Source organism: Cydia fagiglandana, chromosome 10 (genome assembly GCF_963556715.1).
Source record: "Cydia fagiglandana chromosome 10, ilCydFagi1.1, whole genome shotgun sequence".
Classification (NCBI taxonomy): domain Eukaryota; kingdom Metazoa; phylum Arthropoda; class Insecta; order Lepidoptera; family Tortricidae; genus Cydia; species Cydia fagiglandana.
In genome coordinates, this window is record NC_085941.1 from 12999556 (window position 1) to 13016858 (window position 17303).

General features: G+C 37.8%; 1 protein-coding gene and 1 non-coding gene across 2 annotated transcripts in view; both read left to right on the plus strand.

The window, feature by feature from the left end:
• Positions 1-17303, plus strand: part of LOC134667913 (monocarboxylate transporter 10-like) — a 159680-nt gene that overhangs the window by 57384 nt on the left and 84993 nt on the right. The window lies entirely within an intron of this gene.
• Positions 13227-13298, plus strand: Trnag-ucc (transfer RNA glycine (anticodon UCC)). The gene has a single exon. It is a non-coding gene; the product is annotated as a tRNA-Gly (tRNA).

A 17303-nucleotide genomic window follows, 5' to 3' on the forward strand; every position in this document is an offset into this window, starting at 1 on the left:
GAGATATCCGCTCTTGAAAGTTTATTTAGGACAATTTTATCTTGATATATCTACATCAGTGAAGGTGCTAGGCCGTGTATGGTATCGTTTTCTGGGTTGCTGAATCCATTTAAGGTATCATATTGACACCATTCCACAAAATTAAAAAAAATCTTTTTAGGGTTCCGTACCTCAAAAGCAAAAAACGGAATCCTTATAGGATCACTCGTGCGTCTGTATGTCTGTCCGTCTGAATACACAAAATAGTTCTTTACCTATAGATGACAGGAAAACCTATTAGAAATGTGCAGTCAAGCGCGAGTCGGACTTAATGTACGGAACCCTTAATACGCGGGTCCGACTCGCACTTGGCCGGTTTTTTTAAAACTCCTCTTGACGCTTAACCGCTGAACCGATTTCGTTGAAATTTGGTATAGAAATAGTTTGCGTCCCGGAACAGGACATAGGATAGATCTTATAACCAAAATCATCTTTTGAAGGTGTGAAAAGTGGCGTGGAAATTTGTACGGGAAATCAATAACCGCTGAACCGATTTATATGAAATTTGGGATGGTCTACATCTTTGATTTAGTTAAAAATGTTAAAAAAACATGACTTCAAACCTAAACTTAAACAGTATTACCTTCAAGAAGTCAATTCAGGATTCCCCCCTACACCTCATTTCACACCTTTAAAGGATGATTTTTGAGATAACTTATTATGTCCTGTCTCGGGAGTCAAAATATATGTGTACTAAATTTAAATTAAAACTGTTCAGCAGTTTAAGCGTGAAGAGGAGTTTAAAAGAAAGTATTTTAATAAGTTTATATGTTTTTACTTTGGAATGGTGTCAATGTGATACCATAACTAAATTTGGTACTGCGAATTTATACGAAAACGATACCAAACATGGCCTCGTAGCTTTACTGTTGTAGAAGTCAAAATAAAATTGAGAGCCCTAAATTCTTATTACTTGGCCAAACTTGTGTAGAAGGAAAAGGAAAAATAAAAGTCTTCGGCAGGAATATAAGACACAAATATAATTTTTTTTTTTGCGTTACTATTTCAATCATCAAATATAAACATACCTTGATTATATTATTCTAGTGGGATTCTCATGGATAAACAAAAACATTTACTTAACAAATTACAAGGTCGAAATGTCACGGAACTTGTGAGGGTAATATGTGAAAAATAAAAACTTTTATGACAAAAAAATCTGGACACAATTTAAGAAGCATCCAATTGCGTCGAGGAATCATCTGTATTTTTGCTTGTTTCATTACCTTCTCGCTTCTTTTTTTGACCTTTGTATTCTGTAGCAATTTGTTAGATCTGAAAATAAAGATAACTTGCGTCGTCACGGATGTCGATTTATAGGTTTTAGGGAGTGCAGAATTCGAAAACGATGATCATTGTATAATCCAAGATGGCGGCTACGTATTTTGTCATAAAAGTCGTCATGAATATCGTTTTATAGGTTTTAGGAAGTGCCGATTTCGAAAATGATGACCAGTTTGGAATCTAAGATGTGTGCCGTGCACTTTGTCATAAAAGTCGTCATGGATATCGTTTTATAGGTTTTAGGGAGTGCAGAATTCGAAAATGATGTCCATTTTGGATTCCAAGATGTCTGCCGTGCACTTTGTCATATAAGCCGTCATAGATGTTGATTTATAGGTGTTAGGAAGAGCAGATTTCGAAAATGATGACCATGACCAATATAACGACATCCATGTCGACTTTGAACATAGTGCATGGCCGCCATCTTGGATTCCAAAATAGTTATTATTTTCGAAATCTGCGCTCCCTAAAACCTATAAAACGACAGCCATGACGACTTTTATGACATATTGCATGGCCGCCATTTTGGATTCCAAAATGGTCATCATTTTTGAAATCAGGGCCCCCTAAAACCTATAAAACGACACCCATGACAACTTTTATGACATAGTGCATGGCCGCCATTTTGGATTCCAAAATGGCCATCATTTTCAAAATCTGCGTCCCCTAAAACCTCTAAAACGACATCCAGGACGACTTTTATGACATAGTGCATGGCCGCCATTTTGGAATCGAAAATGGTTATCATTTTCGAAATCTGCGCCCCCCAAAACCTATAAAACGACACCCATGACGACTTTTATGACATAGTGCATGGCCGCCATTCTGGATTCCAAAATGGTCATCATTTTCGAAAGCGGGGCCCCCTAAAACCTGTAAAACGACATCCATGACGACTTTTATGACATAGTGCATGGCCGCCATCTTGGAATCCAAAATGGTCATCGTTTTCGAAATCTGCGCCCCCTAAAACCTATAAAACGACACCCATGGCGACTTTTATGACATAGTGCATGGCCACCATTTTGGAATACAAAATGGTCATCATTTTCTAAATCTGCGCCCCCCAAAACCTATAAAACGACACCCATGACGACTTTTATGACATAGTGCATGGCCGCCATTTTGGATTTCAAAATGGTCATCATTTTCTAAATCGGGGCCCCCTAAAACCTATAAAACGACATCTGCGCCCCCTAAAACCTATAAAATGACACCCATGACGACTTTTATGACATAGTGCATGGCCACCATTTTGGAATCCAAAATGGTCATCATTTTCTAAATCAGCGCCCCCCAAAACCTATAAAACGATACCCATGACGACTTTTATGACATATTGCATGGCCGCCATTTTGGATTCCAAAATGGTCATCATTTTTGAAATCAGGGCCCCCTAAAACCTATAAAACGACACCCATGACAACTTTTATGACATAGTGCATGGCCGCCATTTTGGATTCCAAAATGGCCATCATTTTCAAATTCTGCGTCCCCTAAAACCTCTAAAACGACATCCAGGACGACTTTTATGACATAGTGCATGGCCGCCATTTTGGAATCGAAAATGGTTATCATTTTCGAAATCTGCGCCCCCCAAAACCTATAAAACGACACCCATGACGACTTTTATGACATAGTGCATGGCCGCCATTCTGGATTCCAAAATGGTCATCATTTTCGAAAGCGGGGCCCCCTAAAACCTGTAAAACGGCATCCATGACGACTTTTATGACATAGTGCATGGCCGCCATCTTGGAATCCAAAATGGTCATCGTTTTCGAAATCTGCGCCCCCTAAAACCTATAAAACGACACCCATGGCGACTTTTATGACATAGTGCATGGCCACCATTTTGGAATCCAAAATGGTCATCATTTTCTAAATCTGCGCCCCCCAAAACCTATAAAACGACACCCATGACGACTTTTATGACATAGTGCATGGCCGCCATTTTGGATTTCAAAATGGTCATCATTTTCTAAATCGGGGCCCCCTAAAACCTATAAAACGACATCCATGACGACTATTATGACATAGTGCATGGCCACCATTTTGGAATCCAAAATGGTCATCATTTTCTAAATCTGCGCCCCCCAAAACCTATAAAACGACACCCATGACGACTTTTATGACATAGTGCATGGCCGCCATTCTGGATTCCAAAATGGTCATCATTTTCGAAAGCGGGGCCCCCTAAAACCTATGAAACGACATCCATGACGACTTTTATGTCATAGTGCATGGCCGCCATCTTGGAATCCAAAATGGTCATCGTTTTCTAAATCGGGGCCCCCTAAAACCTATAAAACGACATCCATGATGACTTTTATGACATAGTGCATGGCCGCCATTTTGGAATCGAAAATGGTTATCATTTTCGAAATCTGCGCCCCCCAAAACCTATAAAACGACACCCATGACGACTTTTATGACATAGTGCATGGCCGCCATTCTGGTTTCCAAAATGGTCATCATTTTCGAAAGCGGGGCCCCCTAAAACCTATGAAACGACATGCATGACGACTTTTATGACATAGTGCATGGCTGCCATCATGGAATCCAAAATGGTCATCGTTTTCGAAATCTGCGCCCCCTAAAACCTATAAAATGACACCCATGACGACTTTTATGACATAGTGCATGGCCACCATTTTGGAATCCAAAATGGTCATCATTTTCTAAATCAGCGCCCCCCAAAACCTATAAAACGATACCCATGACGACTTTTATGACATAGTGCATGGCCGCCATCTTGGAATACAAAATGGTCATCATTTTTGAAATCTGCGCCTCCTAAAACCTATAAAACGACACCCATGACGACTTTTATGGCATAGTGCATGGCCGCCATTTTGGATTCCAAAATGGTCATCATTTTCAAAATTGGGGCCCCCTAAAACGTATAAAACGACATCCATGACGACTTTTATGACACAGTGCATGACCGCCATTTTGGATTCCAAAATGGTCATCATTTTCGAAATCGGCACTCCCTAAAACCTATAAATCGGCACCCATCTCGACTTTTATGACAAAGTGTTTGGCTACCATCTGCATTTCTATTATTTTTACGTACAAAAATGGCCCTTTGTCAACTTCCAACCGAGATTTAATCGATAATTTATTCGATTAATATTCAGATTAATTCAATTTCAACCTATGTTAGGTCGACTAAACTAATCGCGATTAAAATTTGAGGATTAACTTTTTTTATTCCATTAATTAGTCGAATAAACAGTTAATCTATTAAGTCCCATCTCTGACCACGGCATTTTTACACTTTGAGAATATCTGAAAACAAATGAACACAAGGAGCCATTTTGTAAATCCAGTAACTTTGTTATTACTTTTGACAGCGCGTGTCATGTGTCTACACAGAGTCGACACAAAGTCGAAACATTTGCGACTACTTTGTGACTGCAATATTTCTCAGCCTTAAACCATATTTATACATCATAATTAACAAGTTTCGTAGTATGTAAAGCGTTATTTCTGTTATTTAAGTATAGTATACGCATCGAAGTACTAAAAATGCATCAAATAATATAGTTATGAACACAGGCACTGAGAAGTAAACAATTTTATTTCCGGCTAAACTGAAACAATGTGGTGGCGCGTTGATTATATTACACTTAGTTTATCAAATCACTCGAGCAGTTTAATTCCCCATTATAATTTAAGTCCTATTGTAATATAAATGCAAACAATATATAATTACGTCTTGTAATCCGTTTTAGAGATGGCGTATTAATGTCACTTATTTTTATTTAACTATTTTTCCATCTGACAGTTTCCATTTGACAGGAACAAAATGAACGAATGAACGAATGATATTGGCAAAAAGTAGTCGCAAACTCGAAACAATGTGTGCACACGGCGACCACACTTTAGGTCACTTTGTGTCATGTGTCGACCCTTCCCCATTTCTGGTAACTGTGTCGACACGGCGACGACTCTGCGACTGGAATTGTGACCGAAACAGACGGTGTCGACACAAGATGTGTCTACACCGCGTCGTAACGGCGACTGGAAATGGTTGTATGGGAGGTGTCTGATATAATTTTTTTAGGTCACAGTTTTAATGCCGATGGTATGAAACCAGATAATAGTCGGGTGAAGGCAATAGTTAACTTGCCAAACCCCACTGATAAGAAAGATCTCGAGCGGTTTCTGGGGGTTACTAATTATCTTTCGAGATTCATACCTCAATATTCAGAGATATCGGCTCCGTTGCGTAGTCTATTAGCAAAAAATGTTCAATTTGAGTGGCTCCACATTCATGACAACGCGTTCAAAGAATTAAAGTCAAAAATAAGTAGTAGTCCAGTATTAGCGTACTATTCGCCGCACGAAGCAGTGTGTGTATCAGTAGATGCGAGTTCGCGCGGCCTGGGCGCTTGTCTGATACAGGGCGGGCGGCCCGTCGCCTATGCGGCGCGCACGCTCACGCCTGCGGAGACGCGCTGGGCGCAAATCGAAAACGAGCTGCTCGCAGTGGTTTTCGGGTGCACTCGATTTCACCAATATATTTATGGGCATAATGTGATTAGTGTGGAAAGCGACCATAAGCCGCTGGAAGCTATCATGAGAAAACCACTTAACGAAACACCGGCGCGCCTCCAGCGCATGCTTTTAAAATTGCAGCATTATAATATTGATCTTCGCTATAAGCCCGGAAAGGAGATGTTTATTGCGGACACATTGTCCAGAGCGCCTAGCGAGGTGGGCGTCGATAGTGATGTGTGTAAGGATGTAGTGGTGCATGTTAACATGTTATATAATAATGTGGAGGCGACAACCGAAATGCTAGGTAAAATAAAGGAGGACACATTGAGGGACCCCGTCCTGATGGCGATTTGTGAATACTATCATAACGGATGGCCCAATAATAAAAGAGAGGTCAAGGATATTGTGAAGCCATACTGGGACGTGCATGACGAGCTTCACGATGTGAACGGTATTGTATTTAGAAATGAGAGAATTGTGATACCGGCTTTGTTGCGCAAAGAGATGGTGCGTCGAGTTCATGAGGGCCACCTGGGGGTGGATAAGTGCCAGAGGCGAGCGCGCGGAGTGATGTGGTGGCCCGGCATGGCCCGGGACGTGGAGCGCGCCGTGCTGGCGTGCGAGACGTGCCAGCGACACCGCGCGGCGCCCGCACGCGAGCCGCTGCAGCCGCATCAGGTGCCCGAGCGCCCGTGGCAAGTACTAGCGGGTGACATTTTTGAGTTTAAAGGCAAACAGTTTTTACTGGTGGTAGATTATTTTTCAAAGTTTGTTGAAATTAGTTGTTTAAATAACTTACAAAGTGGTACCGTAATTGAATCACTTAAACAAATGTTTAGTCGGCACGGGATACCAGAAAAATTGGTCACCGACAACGGGACTCAATTTACATCTATGGAGTTTAAAGAGTTTTGTAAACAATGGGAATTTTCCCATGTTACCAGTTCACCTTTGTACCCGAGATCGAATGGTCTCGCGGAACGCAACGTACGCACAATTAAGGGATTAATGATAAAAGCATATGAAACAGGGAGTGATTGGTACCTAGGTTTACTAAATTTCAGAAATTCACCGGTGACAGGAGAAACATACTCTCCAGCTCAATTATTAATGAGTCGAAGTTTAAAAACACGTTTACCGGTAACAGATGCGTTGTTAAAACCGCGCACGATTGATCGTCGTTTATTTAAAGATGAGAGATCCGCACGGATAAATAATTATAAATCAAATTATGATCGTGGCACTAGGCCCTTACAAAAATTAAATCCAAATGATACGGTACGCGTGAAGCAAAATAAAGAGTGGGTTAAGTCACAAATAGTTAATCAAGCTCAAGACGGTCGTTCGTACTGGCTACGAACTAACGATGGAGGAGTTTACAGAAGGAACCGTCAGCATATATTGAAAGTCCCAGACACAACCAGCGAGTTAGCTAATCGTAGTCAACCTAACACTGGCCATACGCGGGGTTATTTGGACTGGGACCAGTTTCAGGGATCGGCAACCGGTGCCGCGACCACCAGGCCCGACCCGCAACCATCGACTTCGTCTAATGGGTATTATGTAACTCGAAGTGGCAGAGTTGTACAACCGCCTCAACGGTATTAATTAATTAATTTTCCTTAATGTCACTAAAACATTGTATTCTTTACAAACGTGAGGTGTATGTTAAGCAATTTCGAACTTTAAGTTAGAGACGCACAGTCTAAATTCCATTGTTCCTTAAAATGTAATATTTAATATTCGAAAAATAATATTACACGTAACTTGATGTATAGTTAAATGGTTGAGTTACTATTATTAAAATTATGATCATTTTATTGTTTCTCTAATATAACTGTTAGAGTATAACATGATTTCTTCTTAATTATATACCACTTTTATAATTTGTTTAAATTTCGAAAGATGGATGCACTGTTATTCATGTATAAGGTAGTACGAATAGATAAGTAGCATAATAAGTAAATAAATATTAATAATATGGGGAAAGATAGGAGGCATGTAATATATGTATACTTTTGTTACTTATGTGTACCAATATATTGTATTAGATTTGCTCTAGTATTAAATGGCATGATAGGTTAACAGTCAAGTTCAAAGACCTTAGTTTAGGCATTGTAAAAGAAGGGAGATGTAGTGGGTATGCTTATAAATATAATGTGGGTACTTGGAGATATGCATGAGATGGAATAAATCAGTCATACGCCATCAGCTGTTTAATTTGGATCCCTGTCCCATACTACATATATAATTCTGATTAGATTTTTTCGAATATTTTTAATTAACGAATAGCAAAACCTATAACACATACATATCTACCTATTATAAAGTTGATAACTATTAAACAACCCCCTACGCATTATCCCATAAAAAAATATTCCAAAAATGTCTTAAGTAAATACCTACATTATTTTAGAACAGAACTGCTAGATCGATTTTGATCAAACATAGCTAAGAACCGCAAGGAAACTCGCTTTCACGTAAAACCGCATCGAAATCAGTCCATCCGTTGAAGAGCTATGATGCCACAAACAGACAGACATTGATGTCAAACATATAACACCCCTCTTATTGCGTCGGGGGTTAAAAAGACCAACCCATAATTTATTTTTTCTCAAATAAGATGAACATTTCTCATAGTAATATGTTTATGACTATGACTGTACAGATGTTATCATACATATAACTGTAGCAAGCAATTTTAAAAGCATTCCGAGTGATCGCTCTCATTTGTAACAAGCGGTCATTATCAGATTAAACATGACTTCTTAACACCGCGGTTAAATGATTACGATCTACGATTTTATTCTGATGAAGTGGTGGGCCACTATGTTAAAAATGGGTGTGATAAATATACGAACAGACAGACGGACGGACGGACGGAAGTGACGAAATGACAAGGGTTCCGTTTTTGCCCTTTTGCCCCCGGAACCCTAAATAATAAAAAAAACCAAGCAAGTGTGTATCAGTGTCCAGTTACTGATGGATAACTGGATTCGGTTTTTTAGTTCTGTGACTAAAATTTCTTCAATAACCAAAAGGTTTTTTTTTTAATTGTAATCCTTCCAAAAACGGATAAAAATGTTCGTTGAAACTAAAAGATCAAGGTTTATTTGCTACCCGTAACCACCGTTAAATTGTAACCCAAACCATTATTAATCACTCAAAGATAACATAAGAACTCTGGATATCGTCTTTCGCGGTTTACGCACTCAAGTCACATAACCGGGCGCCGAATATAAATGGTGGGTGTTCGTTCGTTTTTGCAACCACGTTTTTCTCGTATGGGAGTTTTATTTACAAATACTGATTGCGGCAAAAACTTTGCATTTGAGTATCCAATTCCTTGCAACGAATATATGCGCCCACCCTGTGAAAAAATACAGATCGGACGGATCGGATAAATGCTTCCCATCAAAATTCTATATCACATAATCACAGTTGTCATGAAAATCAGCCTCATCACGACGTGAAACGTGCTCTCACTGTCTGAAAAGCCGGATATGAGTGTTACAGTACAGTGCCGTCAGCATGTACCGAACACAAACTTAGCTTTATTGTCAGAACGGTCGACAAAATTGTTGAGCACTTTAGCACCGTAAACTGGGCTACTCACTCTAATTACGCCTTCGTTGGAGTAAAAGAGAAAGATCCCCGCAATTTGCGAATTTCGGTTTTCGCGGTAGCCACTCTGCAACTAGGTACTTATTTTGAATCGCGGGGTAGGTATTTAACATTGGTTATCGGATAAGAGGGATAGAGACTTGATTTTTGAACCCGAGCTTAAGAATTCTATAATGTATTTGGCAACCTAATAATAGAAAAGAAAAGCATGATGAAAGCGTTCAGAAACAAATTGCTTACAGTTTAAAAAAAAATTGGATTGTCAACATTACGGATCAAAGTAATCCAAGAATCCAACCGTACTTCGTCGTAGTAAGTACATTTAAAATCTTATCCTCTACGGCTGTGACGAATGCGGGCTTCCCTTTATCTTGCATAATATCGATTGTCCGAAATACACTTCGCATAGCAGGTTTCGCAGAAACATTTTTAACCGAATGATACTTTTGCATAATTGTATAATTAGCATAACTGTCATGTCGCATAACATTCATTTGGCAGAATTTTGAATAGCAGAATACTACTATCGTCGATTTTACATACGCAGAATTGTATGTAGCATAAATTACATTCCACCGAATTTCTTATGGCATATTGCTCATATTGTAGACTTGAATTTCGCAGAATGTTATGCAGCAGAATAAAAGTTCTGCCGAAATTGTTACCGCATAATACTCATGTCGCTGACTGAACCCACACAAAAGGAATTGCTGCCAGAACTACAGGTTAAGTTAGGTTAGAACTGCGACCCCTAAATAAAAGGAATTGCTGCCAGAACTATAGGTTAGGTTAGGTTACAATTGCGACCCCTACACAAAAGAAATTGTTGCCAGAACTGTAGGTTAGGTTAGGTTAGAACTGCGACCCCTACTCAAAAGAGGGTGCGTAACGGTCCATATAACAACTTTTGATATATTTTTAGTCGATATAACGACTGAGGGACATAATGCACTTTTGCTATAACAATACATGGTATATTCTTAAAGAGTCTAACTATCGTCAAGTATAATGAACTTGTAATATAACAACTTCTAATCTAACATTAACAGCGTATATAATTAAGTTCGATATAACGCTCAGTTGGCATAATGTAGTACTGGTATAATTTGTAATATTTACTACTATTATAACAACCTACGTATTCGAACTTAAGGCAGGTCTCAGTTAGGTACGACGACGAGCGAAGCGAGGAGGAGTGTTAGGTAGAACTGCGACCCTACAGCGCGCGAGCCGAGCGAGCGAAGCGAGCGTGCCGCGGTAGCGGCCGGCGAAGCGCCAGAACCGACTTTTTTTATTATAACCTCAACTTATTATTATACATTTGAATACATTATACCATAAATACTTATAACAAATATTCATTATATCCAGTAAACGTTATATCGAATAGCTTTTATATCGATTAAACATTATATCCCATGAAAATAGTTATATTTCGGCGAGAAACTAACTATCCATCAAAATATTATTCTCATCAACAGTATGCCAATGAATTATTCTGCCTAAGGAAATTGTGCGAAAAAACAGTATGCCAAGTACATATTATGCGACGCAATTTTCGGCAAAACAATTATTCGATTATAGTATTATTCTTCAAATTGAGATTATGCCATTGCATTATTCTGCTTTACAAAATTGTGCGAAACAACAGTATGCCATGAAACTTATGCAAAAAGTAATTCTGCGAAATGATGCCAAGGGTTGCTATGCGAAAGTAAAATATGACAATAAATTTTATGCAACATATTAGTAATCCACGAATGCGAACTATCAATTACAAAATGACAGAGGTTCTAAGTATGTTAATCATTTTCTCGAGCAATAGGTAGGTACTACTTACGTGATGAGATTCCATAAAATATAGAGATATGTAGTAAAGCTCGTTCCATCGTAATGACGTCGTCAAGATTAGGATAAGACCACAGACTACCGGAGACTAATGTCGGATTCAGTCTCAGCTACATTAATCAAATGACTAGGCTAAGATTACTTAGGACTGTATTGTATAATATTATGTAATGTCTCTAGGCGAGATAACGACTCAATAGAGCGACTGGTCGTATAAGGAAGAGTGGAGGGAAATAGATCGCGCGGCAGATCACCTATGGGATCATCCATTAATTACGTCACACGAATTTCTAGGTTTTTTGACCCCTCCCCCCCTCCTTGTCACACTTGGTCACACTTTGCAAATCCCTCCCCACCTGGTGTGACATCACATTTTAGGCAATTTTGTTTTCAACGAAATCGGCAATACTAACTCGGCATTATTTTTTTAATAAAAAAATATTTTTGGTAAAAGATATATTAGCAATTTTATAAGTTATAACACAAAACCAATTAGGAACGAAAATTACCTACTTCCAAAACCTCATTATTTAAATGTACAGCGCATAAAAAAATATAAATTAATTTTCGTTTACTGATGAATAGTGATGAAGTTAAAATGACGTCACAATGTTTGTGACTCCCCCCTCCCCCATGTTATAACATGTCACATTTTCTTGACCCCCTCCCACCCCCTAAACGTGTGACGTTGCGCTGGACTGATCAAGTAAAATCCGCAGTGGGATACCGCGTATCTGACTGTGCCAGCAGACAGTCTGCCAACAGGGAGAGATGGCGGGAGATCGTGAGAAGAGCTCTGTCCGCCTCTACTACCGGTGCGCACGCCTCAACGTGACCACGACGGCTTTGTCAAGAGCGATACGACAGAGAAGAAGTATTGTATAATATAGACATATCATATAATTATGAGTATCTTTTAAGATGACGAAGAAGAGACAATGACAGTGGGGAGGACCCTGAAGCTAATATGTTTTTGTCTACTAGGTTCTACCCGCGAACTCGTTTGCGTGGAAACATGATGATAATTGATTTAAACAACCTTATACCTTTCCCAAACTATATGATAATTCATCTAAATTGGTTCAGCGGTTTAAACGTAAAGAGGTAATAGGAGGAAGGACAACGTTGGGAGAAAACCTGTACTTCATCCGAGAAGTAATTCATGCATGTATTAAGTGAAGTTAAGTACCTAATCTACGTTGAGTACCTACCCGTATATATCTTAGTGAGTTTAGAGCAAAATGTCTTGTCTTTTTTTAATATATTATTAAAATGTAGTAAGTATTAAATGTAGCTGTTTTGAGTTATATTAACATTGAACACCAACTTTGTAAACACATTTAGACCGGTATTCATCCAAAATATACTTTATTCTTAAGTAAATAAGTGCGTTTAGAGACGCTAAACCTACGTGTAAGAACTATGCTAACATTTACACAGACAGCTGTCGCTGATTAAGATCTATTCACTAATCTATTTCAAGTTTATCTGGTAATGTAATTTGGAGACATTTCATAACAAACCGCGCGACAGTTACAAATACCCATAAAATCTCTGAATACTTGGGTCTACAATTATTAATTACGGGAATTTTATTAACTAATTACTTCAATTCAAGGAATCTACAGTAATGTAAAATTTCTAGAGTTTCTAGAATAATATTCCATTCTCAGCCAACACATTGCTTTTCAATGTGATACTTATATATTTAGGATAAATTCAGTTTTATAGGTAGTTACACTACATTAGATACGTAAAGTGATAGCCAAAACTTAACTTTAAATTGTTACGGCAGGTATTCAAATGTGGCAGGAACTCATTTTCCATATCAATAATAAGATTAATAAGCAAACAGTCACACACCTATGTAAAGAAGCCTCAAAATGCCGGGGTAAATTATTATTTTGGTTTGTCGACAATATGCGTTGGTGGTGTAATGGTCAGCATAGTTGCCTTCCAAGCAGTTGATCCGAGTTCGATTCTCGGCCAACGCATACTTTTTGCAAATTGTTGTTATAACCCGTTATTATTCCTTTACTGTTATTTCTTAAAAATTACATGATGACGTCACTTTCTAACATCGCACGTCAAAGAGAAACGAGCGCTATATTATGCTCAGACATTGAAAATAGTCAATAAATAATATTTTATAGCATTTTCGGTGCCGCATAGTGGTGTTAACAAAATTGGTATAAACAATTTCATCCCTAATGATTACTTAAGTAGCGTTAATTACGTTAATATTAACCTTAATTTACCTTTTCAGTTGGACTTATCTATACTAATTCCGTTAGCACCACTTTGCTGCACCAAAAATGCTATATACGATTTCTAATCATGTTGTATCTTGAACGATAAGCGCGAACATAATACGCTTTCAGATTGAGCTGGTACGAATTTTCTGTCTCTTAGCCAAGCATCTTCAACTGTAACAAAATACATTGTATTAGTAACTTTCAATTTTTACTGCACTGGTGCACCCAACGCCGCAAACTTTTAAACCTGAACGCTTCAACTGCAAGGAAGTTTGTGCCGAATAAAATAACGAAGCGAAGACTCGAAGGAGGCAATCGACGGTGAGAAACCGAGATTGCATCCAACTCTGATTTAAAAAAAAACTAATAATGGGAGAAGTTGGGAAATAAAGGTTACGAGTATGTGTTTTCATGTTGAGTTTACACGAGGTTGGGGTACTAAATATTAAATCAGTAAGAATTATGACATGTAGAGTAGAACATCCGGACATATGAAAGCATTTTTTCGCTAACGCTCGGTCAAAAAAACAATTGTAATAAGTTTTAAGCCAGCTTGCAGCTTTGCGAAAACTTATGTATAATAAGATTATTGTAATAAATTAAATATTAAGTTATAAGCGAGATTAAAACCTATTGATAATATATTTTAGCATAGATACCTCCCAAACAATTTATTAATAAGCAAAGAAAGCCATGTACCTACGGAGTGCGCACTCTAAGCTTAAGTACTTATGTCTCTACTCTATGGCATTAGTTGTAATGACAACCACTAGCTACACTTGTGTAAACCGAGCTGGCGGTGCTACTGTACTGGTTTATTTGTAATAGCTTGAGAAAAAGACTGTACCTAATTGTATTTGAGACACAAGTGGCTTTAAGAAAAATAACAACATTGTGTTATTATTTTTCTTTCATTATTAGCTGGAAAATGCTTGAAAATTGCAGATAGATATCAAGATTTCAATATTATCTCTTTTATACTTTTTCTTTCATATTTATATTAGGTATTACGAGTATAAATCACGGATTTATAATTACAATACAATACTCTGTACAAAATTTTGAAGTTATATCTTAGGTTTGAATAAGAACAATATAAACAAGTATCTTTATATGTACTTCTTACTTATGTAAAGTGTCCGTATTGTCTCAATAGTTAACATCATTGTCCTCATGCCATTATTTTGATTATTTTAGTGAACTGAACTGACACAGCAAAATAATCAACACTTTTTATTTCACCTAAGTATTTTTAAACTGAGATATAAAGCTTTTAATTCATGAGCATAGTTCTTGATAAGAATAAGACCAGTTTTATTTGCGTGCAGTAAACATTCAGAAATTATGGACCCTTAACAACCTGCTCGATAAAATCCTAATGTTTTGGCAAAACAGACTTATAGGTACAAATTATGTTTGGTATTTCGGTACGTCGACTATTTGAAGTTAGGTCTCAAAGTAGACTCATCAGATCCACCTATATGAATACAATACATCAATATACCATACATCAATGTACCATATTCTGACAAATAAATACATTTCATTCATTCATTCATTCAATATTTCTGTCGACGGCCGATCGTAAGATCAGGCATATCGTGAAATTCCTAGGCATATCGTGAAACGTGAAAATCTTTGACTGAGTTAGACGTTCCCTGAGTTATTTCTGGACAGTTTGCCCTTCGGGCATCTGAAGCAACCTAACGATCCTATCTTACCTATATATTGGTTTAATGTGACTATCCTCAAATCAATACACAGGAACATTACGATCTGTCTGATCTTACGATCGGCCGCCGACATTTCCAATATTACAAGTCTTTTCTTTTGTATCAATATAAAATTGAAAAAGGGGCTAAATACCGTCACTGGTCAAGTTTTCTGACAAAGTGGGCTGTCAACGCAAAACTGTTTGGGAATACTGCCTGCGCTGTATGGTAGGCAGCAGGACATTGGCTTTTACAGTATAACAAAAACTGTTTTCAAGTGAAAGAGATTAATTTTACGGTTCCAGAGTCAAAATGGCAATAAAAAGGCTTTTACTCGGTAAGTAGAGGTAATAAAATAATGTGTGTATTCTGTATTCGATTCTGAAGGCGGCCATCGACTATCACAGCGATAGCATCTAAATGAACACTGGCTACTGGGTACCATAACCTCGAAATATGACGCGATTTGAATCTCCACGATTACTTAACTATTAACGCCTGTCTGTCTCTGGCATCTGGCAATCATGTTTTAATATTTTTTTATACCCGTCACATCGCTCACGACTTGAATAAATTTATTTTAATCTTAATTATTCGCCAATAATAAATGTTTCAGCATTGCCAAAAATCATACCTACATTAAAATCAAGAACATCTTTCTATTTTGAAGTTGGTTAAAAAATTGGGACCCTATAACGAAAGTCTCCGCCTGAATTTATGGTACCGAATCCCACTGTGAATCAGCCTCCTTTTTTGTACGAAAACAATTCTTTTTGCTTTTTCCAAGTGAGTTATACTAACACGTTTTCCACGCGAATGACTACCAAGTATTTGTCTTCGCTCGGTCTTAATAAACGGCCAATGGTATTAAATTAACATGTCGGTTAGGAACATGCAATTTTTACCTGGCTGACAAAAAAGAGGATAATGTTTTTCGAAGGTATATTTTGTAAGGTGAAACACCTCCTTCGTGATCCTTAGACTTTATATCTTCATACGACCTTATGTATTTTCCTACATTCTTCACTTATGTGTGATTATGTATTTTCCTACATTCTTCACTTATGTGTGATTATGTATTTTCCTACATTCTTCACTTATAGGTATGCATAGAAATAACCCCCACAATAATCTTGAATGTATTTTTCCAAACTTTTCTTTAATCTAATAGTGACGATACCGAACTGTTTACTAAACGAAAAAGTCCCAAACTTTAATAAGTTAGTTGGTTCTAATCAAGTGATTTCATTGTTGATATTGTGATTGCAGACCTTTGTTCTGCACATTGTTTTTTTCTTGAAAACTAATTTTTGTCACAAGGGAAAATTGGTTTTGCCATTCCTCTGTGTGCAATTTTCGTCTATTGACTTTGATTGCAGGTTTTGGGGAGGGTTATTAGGAACGAGACGTTAACGATAAAAGTTAAGTATGCGTAGTTACCGAACTGTATTCCGAGCTTAATTCTTTATTTCAAAGGTCTAATGAAAGATATTTTAGAACTCTGGCCGGAGAGGAACAAATGAAAAAGGCAGCTTTCGTTGGCTAAATCATTAAATTTAGTTGTACTAAGATATGTAATAGGTACATTATGTTTACAAAACATGTTCACCATGTAAATGGTTGTACACGTCCATGGGGATTGTGATGGGACGCAACTGACATGATCTATCTAATAAGATGCGCTCTCGCACACATAAACAAAATGTTATCATGTTTGATAGCCCGTGATGATAATGCGTTTGACCAAATATTTTCAATGAAAGAGTTAAAAATGTTGATATATTACTTCTGCCATAATTCTTCAGGGGGCCGATTTTTGAATTTCGACCGATTTCGTGTATTTCGTTCAATGATATCTCCAGTACCCGGCCTTTAAATTCTACTAATAGAATTGAAAACGAGTGGCCAATATCACATGATTCCCTATTTCTATCGCTCGTATTTCAAAAATTAGCACTTCGCTGTTTTCCACCGATTCTCGAGTGACGAAATCGAACGCTCGAAATTCAAAACTCGGACCCCAGAGCACCGA